The 15,836-nt window shown below is 52.8% G+C and overlaps 1 protein-coding gene across 3 annotated transcripts in view; it reads right to left on the bottom strand.

Moving 5' to 3' along the window:
- CUEDC1 (CUE domain containing 1) overlaps positions 1-14,424 on the bottom strand; it is a 78,085-nt gene extending 63,661 nt beyond the window's left edge. For all 3 annotated transcript variants that reach the window (XM_084862593.1, XM_084862594.1, XM_084862592.1), the window contains exon 1: positions 14,300-14,424. The gene's annotated coding sequence lies outside the window, so the exon portion shown is untranslated. The remainder of the gene's footprint in view (positions 1-14,299) is intronic.
- Between the last annotated feature and the right edge of the window lie 1,412 nt (positions 14,425-15,836).

The raw sequence follows: 15,836 nt of genomic DNA, 5'->3' as shown, positions 1-15,836 counted from the left end.
TGGGCACCTAGGAGGTCAGCCATATTTCTGCCCTTAATTCTTCCCATTCCCCTGTGGTTTCAAAGAGCTTAAGTTGGTTTTTGATACTTGCAATCAGTTGAATCTGAAGTAAAAGAGGGGCTGGATCATTATCCTCCTTTTATAGGTGAGGAAAAAGGCTCACAGAGGTGAAGGGACTCTATGAATGTCATATGACCAACATGTCATAAAAGAGAGCATAAATCCCTGCTATGTGACTTCCCTTCAGTGCCATCCCATGCCTGCTTCTCCTGGCTAAAGGAAGTGTCAGGTGTTCCCTCCTATAAGTGTGAAAAGGTGGTCACTGGGGTACTCCAAAAAACTAAAGCCAGGGACAGAAATACAAAACCCCCTCCATGAAGATAGCTCTTTGCCTGCCCCTCTTCATTTCCCAGTCTTCCTTGCAGTTAGGTTGGAGCCATGTGACTAGCTCTGGCCAATGAAATGAAAGTGACAGCTGTTAGTTCCTTACCAAGACAGTCAAAAGCCAGGGTCTGCCTTCATCTCTCTCTTCCCCTCTTGTGGCCACCTTGAAGGGCCCCTATTCCTAATGGTGTGGCTACAGGTTGGAGGAGGACAGCCTAACCCACATCAGACCTTCCATGAATGCAAATTTAATCTAGATTGTGTCGAGGGATGTGAGCATTTGACGACTGACAGCATAGCCTAGCCCCTCCTGACTGAAGCGGACTGATAATTCAACCTGGGCCCTTCAGCACATTGCTCTGGTTTGCAGGATGCTACCTGTATTCATTCAACATTCATTGTTCAGCCAATATTCCTAGGGCACCAATGCCAGGTGCTGTAATGGGTACAGCCAAGAGCACAGAGTGAAAAAGGCCCCGTCCCTCCCCGTAAGAAGCTCCCTCTCTGAGGGCCCCCGGGCACCACTGCGGGACCACAAGGTTCGGCTGTACGGGTGTGAGAGCAGGACCTCCCGCCCTGCCACCGCAGAACCGAGCCTGGAGGAAAGGTAACTGAGCCAGGAGGCAGACAGTCTGTCCCCGCGGCTCCGGGAGGGTGGCAGCCAAGAGTGAGTTCATACCAGGCTTTCCCACCCGGGCTCTACCAGCTCCCCTCCTGCAGCCCCACGGCCACACGCAGAGTTTCCCTTGCTCTGGACCCAGACAGAGGAGAGAAGGCAACAAGGAGGAGTCATCCAGACAGCCAGTAGCTGTAGGAATAGAAGTAGCAAAAGATACAACTCGGCTGCCCTCATCTTCCTCGCAGCCAGAGCCTCCCCTCTGGAAATCACCCCTCCACTTAACTTATTTCAGCCTCAGGAGGCCCCGACAGCTGAGCTTCACTCCCCTGACCCCCTCCACCCCCCATGGCTAAGGACCAGCCGGGGAACTCATCAGTCTGCCATGGGCGGGTGTCTCACCACACCCTCCTGTAGGCACAAGCAGTCACCCTACACAGTGGTGGGGGCTGTTCACTGTACCAGGTGCCCATCCAAAGGGGTGAGTGGCTGGGCCCAGCCTATGCTCTGCTTACCCAGCTCTGTGCCCAGGGGAAAGGGCCCCTTTTGATTCAAACAAAGATGTCTGCTCTATGCTGTTGCCATAGAAACAATGGAGCTGGAGCTTCCCCATAAGAAATGAAGTCTGGGAATGGGTGCCTGGGAATTTACTATACTAACCTCGCTACTTTTTTAACAAATATATATTTTTTATTGGTTTTTTATAGAGAGGAAGGGAGAGAGAGATAGTTAGAAACATCGTTCAGTTGCCTTCTGCACAACCCCTACTGGGGAAGTACATACCCGCAACCAAGGTACATGCCCTTGACCAGAATTGAACCCAGGACCTTCCAGTCTGCTCTATCCACTGAGCCAAACCGGTTTCGGCAAACCGCTCTACTTTTTGTGTATGTTTGAAAATGTACACGGAATAACAGGTTAAAAAATTTTTTTTTAAATGAAATGTGACTCGGGTTAGTTATAGGTGGTCCTTTAATAATACTGTCATTTTATTCCATGTTTCGTTATAACGTTGATGAGATGCCAGAGGAGCTTAACTCTGTATCCGTTAGTCCAGTGGTCGGCAAACTCTTTCATCAGCAGAGCCAAATAGCAACAGTATGACGACTGACATTTCTTTTGAGAGCCAAATTTTTTAAACTTAGACTTCTTCTAACGCCGCTTCTTCACAATAGACTCGCCGAGGCTGTGGTATTTTGTGGAAGAGCCACACTCAAGGGGCCGAAGAGCCGCGTGTGGCTCTCGAGCCGCTGTTTGCCGACCAGGGAGTCAGCCTACAGTAAGACCTGTCTCGTTGTAGGCTGTTCTGCCGCAGCTCCGAGAACTGGTAATGACGTTAAGTGAAGACCTGCGTGCTTCAGCCCTTCGCCCTCCGCCTCAGCTGCCACGTCTCAAAAGACAATCATCCCTGGCCCCCAGGGTCGGCAGAAAGGCTCAATTCAATTAAGCGAACTGCTTGACAGACAGTAAGTTCCCTCACAAAAGGGACCTATTCACAGGAGCTGCTGCAGGAAGGAAACCGAGGCAAAAGGGGGGCCCCCCCGCCCCCCGGGGCGCTGCTGAGAAAAGCGAGCTGCCAGCAGCGAGCGCTCTGGGAAATGCATGCCAAGAAGCTGGAGAGAGTCTGAAAACACAGCCACCCTATCAACGGGCCTTCCTGCGGCTTCCAGGGGTCTGGGCGGACGGAGGGAGTTTCCTGGCAGCCTCTCCCTCGGAGGCCGCCTTTACATTCCTCTGGGGATCCCAGGCTCCGCTCAGAATGCAAAGGCAGGCCCACAGGAAGGTCACAAAGCAGGGCTCGGGAAAGGCTGTGCTCCCCAGGCTCTGGCAGGCTCAGGGCGCAGGGGAACTGGCAGGTGGGGCTCGGCGGGCAGGAGGCACGCCCTCCTAGGAGTGACCCAGAGGTTCCCCCAGATGTCCCGGGGGGTCAAGCATTGGCACAGGGAGGGCCCTGACAGCTTCTGAACAGCCATTCACATCCCCGAAGGTCAAAAGCTATTTTTGAATTGTCTAGCTGTATGTAATAAATTATGTGAATGTCTCCCAAACATGACCACTGCTGGCTGTGAATGTCCCCAGTGGCTTGTTATCAGAAGATGACACTTACACCCCTTGTTCGCGTCCCCCTCAGGGTTCATGCCCCGAGCCGCACAGGGATGGAGAGGGCTGGGGCGGCAGTGACGGGGAGCCGGGAACCACTCCCCAAGCACCCGGAGGGGCCTCACCCTTGGCTCCAGCCCCCGAGGCCCTGTGTGTCCGCTTGGCCTCTGCCCTGGGAGACCAGCACGGAGGCTCCTCCTGCTTTCAGTCAAATGTCCTCTCACTCACCCTCTCCTTTCTTTTTTTTCCTTTCCAGGATGAAAGCTAACAGGATGATTCCTTCTCTTATTAAGTCGGCTCACGAGAAAAATTTGAGAAGTCCGTGGTTGAGCATCACCCACGTTCCCCAATCCTCTCCGTGGCTCATCCCCACACCCACTTCACAGAAAGGCGGGGACGGAAAATCCACTAAAAACGCCCTCCCTCCCCTTCCCTCACGAAGGCAGAAGGCACTGTGCTGGGCCGTTTCCTAAGCTCCCAAAGCTGTCGCCGCTGAGGGCCGGGTTGGGATTTAGAGACAGGCTTTGCAAATAAGATGCAATAGGAGCGGGAAAAGACACGTGGCCCTTCGGTCCGCAGACGGCGCGATCCCTCGCAGCAGAGAGTGAAGATCCACCCAGGAACGTCCTTCTCCGTCCCTGCTGGCCCTCTCCAGCTCCGTCCCAAACTTAGAAACAGCTGTTTGCCTATAACTCCAAAAAAAGCTCTCATACGCTCCGTCTCCTCATTCTTTCCAGCACTGTGATCTGTACACTTAATCTACCTCCAGGCTCGGCTTCTGCCTCCTCCCTCGGCTTGTCCAGTAAGAAGGGGGACAGTCATAGAAGCAGCAGCTCAACACGACAACGTTAGAAAGCCCTCCCAGAGACTCCCTGGACAGGCTCCGCCGTCTGGCTCCCTGAGTTTGGACCCCGGCTCCTCAGCTCACTGGCTGTGTGGCTTTGGGCAAGCTGACTTAACTCTCTGCGTCCCGGTGTCCTCCCATGTAAAGGGGTGATGATCTATATCCACAGGGTTAAGTAAATAAATGAATCCCCTTCAAAATGCTCCAGAAAGGTTTCCGGCGTGCAGTCAGCACCTAATAAATGTTAGCTATTACTAGACCATCCCCATTCTGTGCGTGGCGAGTGATTATTACCAGCTTTATGCAACTGACGTGTCCCATCGCCACGTCTTAGTGTGAGTATAATAGCAGATTAACCTCAAGAAAAGTACAGCCCTAACCGGTTTGGCTTAGTGAGTCAGCCTGTGGACTCAAGGGTCCCAGGTTCGATTCCGGTCAAGAGCATGTACTTTGGTTGTAGGCACATCCCCAGAAGGGAGTGTTCAGGAGGCAGCTGATTGATGTTTCTCTCTCATCGGTATTTCTTACTCTCTAACCCTCTCCCTTCCTCTGTAAAAAAAAAATCATTAAAATATATTAAAAAAAAAGAAAAGTACAAATTAAGAAGTTAAGTAACCTGTTCAGAATGACACAGACCACATGAGTCTGAGCTAAGACTGAATCTCTGGTCTTGAAGTCCACCTTGCACACACACAACACACACATTTCACACTCAGGCATGGAAACTTGAGAAGTCCCATGGTTCAGCATCAAAAACAGATTTCCATTCTGTAACACACACACACACACACACACACACACACACACCAGAGAGTGGCAGTATCTCAAGAGAGTGTTGCAGGATTTGCTAACTAAAATTAATTTCCATTTGCTTTAAAATGAAACAACAACAAAAACCAGACCACGGTGGCCATACAGAAGAGAGTGCCACCCCATCCAAGGTGTTAAAAGACCCCACGAGGCTGAGGACCGCACTGGCCTCAACGAGGTTTCAGACCGAGAGGGCTCCCTCGGGAGGCTCCCGGGCTGCCAGCGATTTGCAGAAAGGTCAGTGCAAACCATGAGGGAACACATTGTGCAGGCATGGCCCGAGACATGTGGACTTCTGCCAAGCCCATATTTTTTTTAAAACATGCACTGTCTTCACCCTTGATAAATAGCAGCCAGGCACCAGAAATATTTCCATTATCCCCCAAAGCCAGCGTGCCTCCACAGCTCACTGAAGTGGCCGCTTCCCATTTGAGGAGAACTCCTCAATAAACACATCCAAGCACACCCCGCCCTCTCCCGCCGAGGGGACCAACCTGGCACTTGGGAAAGTTCTAAACATGAGTGGCTGATATTTGTGGAAACCAATGGTTTGGCGAATGTACGGCCTCATGCCCACGTTTTAATGATATCTAATAAGTGGATGAAGCCCATCTTCTTGCTCTATGATGAACAGTCCTTAGAAGATTTCAGCCCTGGCTGGATGGCTCACTGGGTTACAGCGTCGTCCTGTTATGTCAAGGTTGCCAGTTAGATCCCTGGTCAGGGCACATGCAAGAATCAACCAATGAATGCATAAATAAGTGGAACGACAAATTGATCTCTCTCTTTTCCTCTCCTTTCCTCTCTCTAAAAAGTAACCAATCAATACATTTTGTTTTTAAATAAAGAAGATTTCTACATAAACTTTCATAAATGTGCTTCTCATATTTCAAGACTGTGATGAAATCACCTCACGGCCGTGCCAGAGAGAACTAGGAACAAAAAGAGTCTAGCATTGATCAACCCAAGGACTCGTGTGCATGTATATAAGCCTAACCAGTGGTCACGGACAACCGGGGGTTGGGGGGCATGCATGGGGAGGGGTTTGGGACGAGAATGGGGGATGAGGACAAATATGTGATACCTTAATCAATAAAAGAATTTTTTTTTTTAAAGTCTAGCCTTGTAGCCCTGGCTCTACCACTCACTAGCCACAAGATTGTGTGAAATAACAACAACAGTAATAATAATAAAACAATACTAATAACAGCAGCACTACCTAATTTTTATTGAGGACTTACATCCTGCCAAACATTGTGATCAGGGCTTTATAAGTATTGGATCCTCATTAGCAACCATTAGGGACTGTTGTTACTCTCAGGCTCAGGGAAATGGAGGAACTGCCCCCAGAGCACAGCGAAGACTGGCAGAGGCGAGATTCAGACACGGGAGTCTGGCTTGATGCTCTTAGCCACATGCCATAGGTCTTTTCAAAATGCTTAACAACCGAGGTCTCAGGACCACAAATTCCGCTAGGAGACATCTGGATGTTCTTTGAAATCCTTTCCGGCTTTAAAATGCAATGATTCTCTCTTTTAGAAATAAATTGAATTTACGGCTGTGAGAAATAAAACACAGTGAAGCTCTAGCACTGCTAAGGTGGAATGAAGCACTGTGTATGCCTCACCCAGAAGCAGTCAGTGGGGAGGGGGGGAAACTGCTGATTTTCTAGGATAATGATGCCCTGTGAAACAGCCAGGCTGGCCCCAAACCATCTTGTGAAAAATGACCGCTTGAGGCTCTTAGAGGATGCACCGACTTGCAAAAAGTCTGCAAGTTCTCAATTATCATCAGCTCTCAGACCTTAACTTAACCTTTTTTTTTTTTTTCTTTAAGAAAAGTCAAATGCAAGAAAATTCTGCACAGTGGGGGTGAGTGTAGGCTCTGGGTCTCCACCTGCTTATGGAAAACCGCCTCGTCCAGGTAGTCTGTGCTTTATGGCTTCCCTGTGTCCTCCTAGCCCGAGGCTCAGTAGCCCTGTAATTGCACAGGGCTTTGTCCTATGCACACTAGCTGATACACTCTCTCCCTCACCACCCAGTCCAGGCTCCGGACACACACACACTCACTCACACGCAGTGGGCTGCCTTCCCAGACGCCATCTCTGATTTATCTTCTTGCTCTCCCTGCTCCGCACAGGAGTTCCCTGCCCACCCACCTTGCCAGGAGCTGTGCCATGAGCTGACAGAGCCAATGGTGCAACTCTCTCCCAGCTCACACCCCTCTCACCCTCCCCAGTGCACTCTCTCAGCTCCTGGTACGGCCTGAAACCGAAACCAATCTCAGATCTGAACAAAGTGACATCATTTCCTACGCCTGATCATCCTGCATAACCACAGAGAATCTTCTCCTCAAAAGAGTTCCAAATCCAGCTTGCTGGTCGCCCAAAGGAGCAGACTTCTGTAGGTGACCCCTTGAATCTAAGGCTTCCTTTTCTTAAATATATTTTGATTGATTTCAGAGAGGAAGGGAGAGGGAGAGAGAGAGACAGAAACATCAATTAGAAGAATCATCGATCGGCTGCCTCCTGCACGCCCCACACTGGGGATCGAGCCCAAAACCAGGGCATGTGCCCTGACTGGGAATCGAACCGCGATCTCCTGGGTTCCAACCACTGAGCCATGCCAGCTGGGCAAATGCTTCCTTAATGAATAGGGGATGACAGGGTAAGAGGAGGAAGCAAGAGTTCAGGCCATAGTGTTTTCTGCTGCTGCTTCTCTTCAATTTGCACAAGTGGATTTAAATTCATCGTAGGAACTGCAGTTCACCACCCGGTATTTTAAACTCATTGTCCAGCATCGGTTCAGATTTGGCTCATTCCTAATAAGATTCTCTTCTCTGACAAGCCTTGTTCTCCGTGGCGATCTCTACAGCCATCTTGCTGAGTGCAGCTTAGATTGCTATGCCACATGCTTTTCCTAAGTTTGAAAAAATGCGGCCTTTACTTCTGTGCAAGGAACAACAACAAAAAAAACAACACTAAAACACACAAATAAAGCAAGTCAATATAAATGGTCATGCCATCCGATCATAATGATCTTTCAAAGAATTGTACATTTTGGAAAAGACCTTAAGCTGCTCCCAGCACAATTCTGGGTGCCTTTCTCTGTGGCTGGGGGACATATTATATAATGATAATACTTTGAGCTTCAGCAAAACAGAATTGGAAGGGTAAATGTATTTATTGGCCCAACAAGTGGAGGATAAAAGAGCAATAGCTTTCGCATTGTCTGCTACTTATTCTTCATTCAACAAGGTCCTGGGGGCCCCATACGTATGCCTGAAGCTCTTCTGGGTGCTGGACCAGCAGGTGAGTTAGATGACCTGCTAGCTCCAGGGGGCATACCATTCCCAGGAACACCTGAATAGGAGCTGATACTTTCTCTAGTTTCAGCAGCCAGACAGCGGTCAATACTTAGAGGTTTCCTGCAGGCCTCTTCGCAAAGCGTGGTTGGGCTCCAGGGCTGCGGGGCACGCCCAGGAAGCATGTCCTCTGACCCGGTCAGTGCAGAGCAACCCCCTCCAGTTGGTAGATACGGTTTGCGTCTTGGCTCACTGATGAATGGGTGAGCTGGTCCATGTTCCTGGGCATTCTTGAGTCACGTCAACGGTAAAATGAAGAGCTAGGCCAGATATCAGCAACCTTCTAGCTCAAGAATTCCAGCTGCTTTGACTTTCCTATCCCTAAGCTGACACAGACCTCCCGGGGCCTCTAGTTCATCTTCCTGTCTCCAGATGAAACCTCTTAAACCACAAAGACCAACGGAGCTGGCTCCCACTTCTGAAGACCTTCGGGGACCCATTCCCCTCGGCCCCTGTGAGTCACCCGTCCTCACACCCTCTCTGGACCGCTGTCCTCGCACCTTCCTGGAGTCCTTCCTCCGCAGCTTGGAGTCATTTGCCTCCGGTTCTGCTTCTAAGTACGCAAACCAGAGTGAATCACCGTGTTCTGAGCAGTAACTCTTACGAGACTTTTATTTCTTCTTCAGCGAGTTCACTGCAGGCAATGCAGGCGGTGACTATTAAAAACCACAAAGACATCAAGGAAGCCAGCCACACGCCCCCGTCCCTGCCTGATCCTGGCAAAGGTGTTGCAGGATCCAGAAAATGTGACCTTCAGTTCACTCCCGAGTAGAAGAATTTCTTTGCTCCGCGGTCAGATCAAAAGCCCCAGAAATAGCAGCCGCCTTGACCCTCAGTCAGCTCGAGGGCCCCTCTTCCAGGAAGCCTCCCCTGCCCGCATTCCTCTTGAAGATGTGAATCACCCCTTTCTTCAGTGCTTTGCCTCATCGCAGCCTTTGCAATGGCAGCTGGAGTTCCAGGCTAATGTGTTTGTCTCCCCTACTAGACTGTAAGCATCCTGTAGGCAGGGACCATGGCTTAGCAAACCTCTGCACTCAGGGACAGGCTCTGGCAGAGTGTCTGACACTTGTCCAGGGATTCTCAGCAGACGGTGCTCGCCTGAACCCTGCAGGACACGTTCCAATGATGGTTCCATGACACCTGGACATTGGCAGTCCTTCAAGCAGAGCACAAAACCCCTCCAATTTCCCCCTAACCCTTCACCCCCCAGGTCAGTAGAGGATCTCTCTAAGAATTTCTCTAAAGATCTAAACTCTATAGCATGGGCCTCTTAGGTTCAAATCCTGGCTCTGCTACTTTCTAACCATGTGATCTTGGGCAAGTTATTTAACCTCTTTATGTCTCCATGTCTTCGCTGAAGAACAGAGATAGCCCAGCTGGAGTGGCTCAGTGGTCGAGCATCGATTTATAAACCAGGAGGTCCTGATTGGATTCCCCACCAGGGCACATGCCTGGGTTGCAGGCTTGATCCCCAGTGGCAGGAGGGGGATAGGAGGCAGCCAATTAATGATACGCTTTCATTGATGTTTCTATCTCTCCCTCTCCCTTCCTCTCTAAAATCAGTTAAAAAAAAAGAGAGAGAATATCTCATAGGATCATGTGAGGACTAAATAAGCTGATTCCTGAGAAGCTTCTGGGACAGGATCTGACCCACAGCAAGTGCCCAGTGAGTGTTGGAATGGTCATTTTCCAAGCTTTTTACTTCACAGAACCCCCGAACCCTACAGCTTCCACTCTTCTCTATTTATTCATACACACACACACACACACACACACACACACACTCACACAAACACTCACTCACACAACTCACACACACACACACAACTCACACATACACACACTCACACACACACACAACTCACACACACACTCACACACACACACACTCACACACACAACTCACACACACACACATACACACACACACTCACACACACACACACACTCACATACACACACACACACACACACACACACTCACACACACACACTAGACTCTCTCCTCCAGGACAAAGGTTAGCATCAACATAAAAAGTCATTCACCCTTCCTCATTGATTATCATCCTTCCCCACCCCACCTCCACCAGCTTATAAGGCAAATTCTCCAAAGAAAAGGGAGAAAAGTTGGTTCCACAGCAGGGGTACAAATGCGCTTCTGTCCCCAACTATGCTTCTCTATCCCTCACCCCTGACATTTCAGGCTCCCCAGCTCCCTACTGTGCAGTCCCTTCTGCTCATAATTTAAGGGCCTCACCCCATCCATCCCACCCCTCTAAAAGCCAGCCTCTGCCTCTATAGTTTGTACCAAAGATTTGCCTTAACAATAAAAATTACAAAATAAAAATAAAAAACTCAAAACATTAGCATCATGTGCAGAAATAATAATAATAATAATAGTGTCTACTCTAAAAATGTTTACTCTTGATCGCCAGGTGGGAGGGATTTGAGGGTCTGGGTGGAAAAGGTGAAAGGATTAAGGAGTACAGATTGGCAGTTATAAACTAGGACAGCATAGGAAATAGAGTCAATATTACTTTTGAGAACTATATATGGTGTCAGGTGGGTGCAAGACTTATTGGGGGGATCATTATACAGATGTCTAATTACTTGTTGTACCTAAAATTAATATAATATTGTATCTCAACAGTAATTGAAATATAGATACAAATTTTTTTTTTTTAAAGAATGCTTACTCTTTATCTGTATACATGTGAGATCTCCTTTAACCCTTTTTAGAGCTGAGAAACTGAGGCACTTACAGTGTCATAGAGACGATGGCGAGCTGGGCTTCTGACTGGGGATGTGTCACTTCAGACCCTATACTCTAAGCCACTAAGCTACGTGGCAATGGGCACAGAGTGGCCGGATGGCCTCCTAGGGGTGGAGGTTAGACCCATGGAGCTGGACCTTTGGATCCCATGGTAAGTGACACGTGGTGCCACCATAACGGAGGTGAAATGGTTTACAGGCATTGTTATCGAATTTGGTATTACGCCAAATACGGTATGTTTACAGGCATTGTTATCATATTTGGGATGACGCCCTGTTTTAAAGGTAACAGCGATGGCTGCATTGTGAGGAGTCCGTATACATCAGAGGAACTTACTGGGAGGCTGGAAGCAGAGGGGATCAGGGAAGCGCTGAGTCAGCCAACACAAACGCACCAACCTGTGGCAGCAGGGGCAGCAGCAGACAGAAAAGTCCTGGCCACTGAGGCATGCGAACCTTTAGTCACTGCCACAGGACCCTTCCCTCCCACCAAGACAACTTCCAAGTCGCAAGGCAGGGACTGCTGGGTCACAGCATCTGCAAGTCCCTTCATGGCTCTTCCTCCCCCTCAGTGTAAGAACCAACAAAGCAGGCAGTGCCTCCTCCAGGTCAGAGGGAATCCCTGTCTGAGAGCCAGCTTCCGGCCTCCGATGCTCTAGAATACTCCTGCCTGCGCTGCTTTGGATGGGAACAACCCACCGGGGAGAGTAAGGGCAGGGAGCTCCGAAGGAAGAAACAAGTGTGAGGGCTGCTAGGCCGATCACGGGTGCACGCTGTTTCAACAAAGAAAAGTCCCCATGAGCTACCAAGGCCTGGGGACACCGGAGCCGAAGAAGGGCTTCTCAACGCCAAGGCCAAGGAGTTGTCGAGGACAGACTCTCTCCAAGACTCTTCCAAATCCCCAGCAAGAGGAGAAGCCACTGACACCTGGGCAGCACCAGGGCACCCACCGTGAGCTTCGGCTGAGAAACCAAAGACAGGCCCGGCCTCCTCGGGGATGCGTGGGGGATGGGGACAGCCATCTTCTCCGACTCCCACCTTGTGCTGACAGTCCGGAGGGATCTCAGAACCTGCCACATGCAGGCCCTGGTCTTGGACAACTCTACCCTGGCCTCTTCAAGAGGAGCAGCATCTTTCATGTCGAAACTTCCCACCGAAGCACCTTCTCCCACCTCAGCCCCATTTTCCTGAGAATGAGCTGGGGCTCCTCGAGCACCTGGCGCCTAGACACAGTGACACACCAGCATCCCCATCCCTTTACCTCCCGTATTCGCGTCTAATCTAACAGCCCTGTGGCCCCGGCCCAGGCCCCAGAGCCTTCCTACCACACAGACAGCAAAACCAGCCCCTGGAGAAGGGCCCCCATCTGCCCCATCCTCTGGCTAGCTGTGAGGGAGCTACAATCTGGCCCAGAGTTTACAGGTTTCCATGGCTCCAAGCCCAAAGTGGCACCATAAGGTCATGAACAAAGACCACCTGCCAGGTCTACTCTTCACCACCCCGGGATTATTCACTGGCTGTTCTGCTGGCCTAGGCTAGACCACAGACTCTAGATCAGGGATCTTCATAGGGTCCCAGTTCTAACGGGCATAGCAGCCCTCTGATACTGCACACAGGATGTGTCCCTGCACATGTGCATGTTGTTGTGGGTCAGTGGTCAGTGGTCGGTCAACATCAACAGTACATCAATTGACATTTCTTTTGAGAGCCAAATTTTTTAAACTTAAACTTCTTCTAACGCCACTTCTTCACAATAGACTCGCCCTAGGCCGTGGTATTTTATGGAAGAGCCACCCTTAAGGAGCCAAAGAGCCACACGTGGCTCGAGAGCCGCAGTTTGCCAATCACGGTTGTGGGTGGAAGGGTGGGAAGGAGTTAGAAGTTTTATCTGATTCTCAAAGGGGCCCATGATCCCAACCTCTGGCCCCAAGTTCCTCCCTATCCATCATCCCAAGGCCATCCTAGCTCTCCGAGGTCTCTCTCCTAGTCAAGGAGGTGCCAGGCCTGTGGCATTACCACTCCTGCTCTCTTGTCTCCTGCTCCTTCCGGCTGCAAAAAGTAGACAGGGGGGTTCAAACACAACTCTCCTGCGCACAGCCTTCAGCTTCCTGGAGACCTGAACCAGGTTTCTCTCTCCATCCCAGAGATGCCACTCTCCATTCAAACTGAGGTCCACCAGCACAGAGAGCCCAGTTCAATCCCACAGGAGCCAAACCTCCCGGGGTGACTTTCTCCAAGAGGGAGTGCCTGGGGCCCCTCCCCTTCTTTCCGCACACCTAGCTAACTCTGCCCAGCCTATAAAGACCAGCATGCTTGGCAAAAAAAAAGAAACGAATGACCAGAGAATCTTCCTGAGTCCTTCCTCTCGGGCCAGGTGGTCCAGGGAGTGGCAGGATAACCAACAGGAAGGCTTGTTCCTGCATCCCATCACCCAGCGTCTTCGGTGATGTTCCCGCCTGGGGTCAGGTGGGGGATGCAACGGATGGCCTTCCTGTGTCCTGTATCCCCTCTACTACACCTTATTTCTAAACGTCATTCCCCTCACACTCCACTCTCACCCCCCCCTAAAAATAATAATAATAATAATAATAAAAGAGAGGAGGAAAGAAAAATCTAAAACCTCTCTCCCCCTGTAACAAACTCCGCTCCTGGCATTTCATGTCAGCATCCATTTCTTGGAGCTAAAACTTATTTTAAAGGGAAAAGAAATGGGCGAACCATTCCTAGGTGTAAGGCAACCATGCCAGGAGCACAGGGAGAGGAAAGAATGAATTGAGGCGGACACCACCCCCCAGAGCTCGGGCCCGGACCCGGAGCCCGGGGGCGGGGAGCGGGGCGGGGACAGCGCTTCCCGAACTTCGCCTGCCCGGACGCCGCCGGGAGATGCGGCTCCCCGGGGACCGGGTGGGACCAGACCTGTGACCCCGGCGGGGGCAGGAAGTGACCCTCCCCGCCCCCTCCCAGGAGCTCTGCCCCCAGCAGGCGCCCGGGCCGGTCGTCCCCAACCTGCCCGCGCCCCCCGCCCCGGGCCCCGCGGGGAGGGGCGCGCACACAAAAGGGGGAGCGGCCGTGTGCGGGGCTCCGGCGGCGCCTGCGGGGGAGGCCTCGCTGCCCGCCCCGCGCCCACCCCTGCCCCGCGCGCCCCGCTCCCGGTCCCCGATGCCCGCGCGCGCCCCGCGCGCCCGCGGCCGCGAACGAGGCGGGGGCCCGGGAGGGCAGCGAGGCTGAGACCGCCGCACGCACGCGGCGGAGCGGCGAGGCTCCGGGGAATCAAACTCGCGCCGGCCCGGCCCTCCCGGCGGTGCCTCGGCGGTCGCGATCGCGATCGCTGCCCGAGAAGGTGGGGCCGCCGGGCCGAGGCCGGGGCCGAGGCCAGGAGGGCCGCGCCCGGGGCGGGAGGGAGGTCTTACCGAGCAGCCGCCACGCGCGTCCGCGCCCCGAGGGCCGTGGGGCCGGCCTGGGGGAGGGGCGGCGATCCCGCGGCGGCGGCGGCGGGCCCGGCGCGGCTGGGCGGGAGGCGGGGAGACGGGCGAGGCCGGCTTCCCAGCGGCGGCGGCGGGAAGTGCAGCTGTCCGCGCGGGGAGGAGCGGGCCGCGGGCGGGCGGGGCGGGGGGGCGGCGGCGGAGCCCCCAGACCCTCGCCGACGCCCGGTCCCTTTGCTCCAGGCCCGCAGGAATGGGGGTGCAGCGGGGGTGCAGATCAGGAAATCCTCGCTGTGCCCTCTGCCCTCGCCCCAGCCGCGGCGCCTCCCGGGCTGTCTGTCTGTCGGGCCGGGTCGCCGAAGCCAGGAGCCTTGGGATCCCGGGCGAAGCCGGTGCGGGGTGTCCCGCCTCCCCGCCAGGCCCGGGGAGAGGCGCCGGGAAGGCGCATCCGGGAGAGGATGGGGCGGGGAGACCCGAGACCTCAGCTCCGAGGGGAACCGAAGAGCAGGGTTGCTCCCCGCAGAAGGTTCGGGATGTGGACCCACGTCTGGGGCCTGGGTCAGCTGAGGTGTGGGGGCCGGGGCGGCCCCCTGGGAGTTAGGGTTCAGGAAAGCAAACAACATAAAATGTCAAGGTCAGAGGACATGGTGGAAGGAGGTCAGAAATCAGTTATTACCCACTCACACCATCAGCTACCACCTGCCATCTCCCCAGCTCCTCCTCATCACCCCCGGCCGTTTCAGGGGTTTCTCAGACCTGCATAGATGTTCCACTGAACTTGTTCGATACGTGGGAAATCAGCTTTGGCTAGTGTTTTCCCACGTGGTTTGGTTGCAAACTCCACTGGGGGGAGGGGGGGGAATAGGGTGCGGTAGGGGGTGGTCACCAAGCACCTGGTGGGAAGGGAGCTAGGGGATCTGAGGAGGGCGAAGGCCAGAATGCAGTTCTGGCTCTGCCCTCCGACCATTTGCAAGCGGTCTGTGCCCTCCCCGACAAGCCTGGCTTAGAGACCCACTTACCAGTGTGGCCCAGGCCCCAAGGAGGACCCCCTGTCCGCTCCACCTCAGGCCTTACAGTCCCCGAGCTCCGCCGAGCTGAGAGAAATCAGAGACATCTGATGGTAAAAACCACAAACCAAAGCGCCCAGACACCGATGTGTTTCCATCATTTGCATGTCAAGGGAAACTTTCTTAAGCAAATTGGGAATCTGAAATGGTGGGGAGGGGGGGACCTCAGAACCGTAACCTCCTTATCCCTTCTCCCCAGGCTCCTTCACTCAAAACCCCGGGAGGTGGTCCCATCAACTCCAGGTTAAAGATGTTTAATCCGGAGGAACTGGCCCAGGCCTCCATGCTGACTCCTGACTGCTGTCCTGAGGTTGTGACTGGAGCCCAGGGTCTGTCCTGCCGCTGGCCGTCTAGATTACGTCATCACGTGTGTTACCTTACACTTGTCCACAGAGCAGTTCATCTGCCACTTTTCCGCTTACGTGCGTGATCTTCCCGGTCACCCTGGCATTTCTGGG

This window comes from Pipistrellus hanaki (assembly GCF_964339955.1).
Source record: "Pipistrellus hanaki genome assembly, chromosome: 16".
Classification (NCBI taxonomy): Eukaryota; Metazoa; Chordata; class Mammalia; order Chiroptera; family Vespertilionidae; genus Pipistrellus; species Pipistrellus hanaki.
Note: the sequence above shows the minus strand (reverse complement) of the source record. Positions and strands in the feature narration are given on the sequence as shown.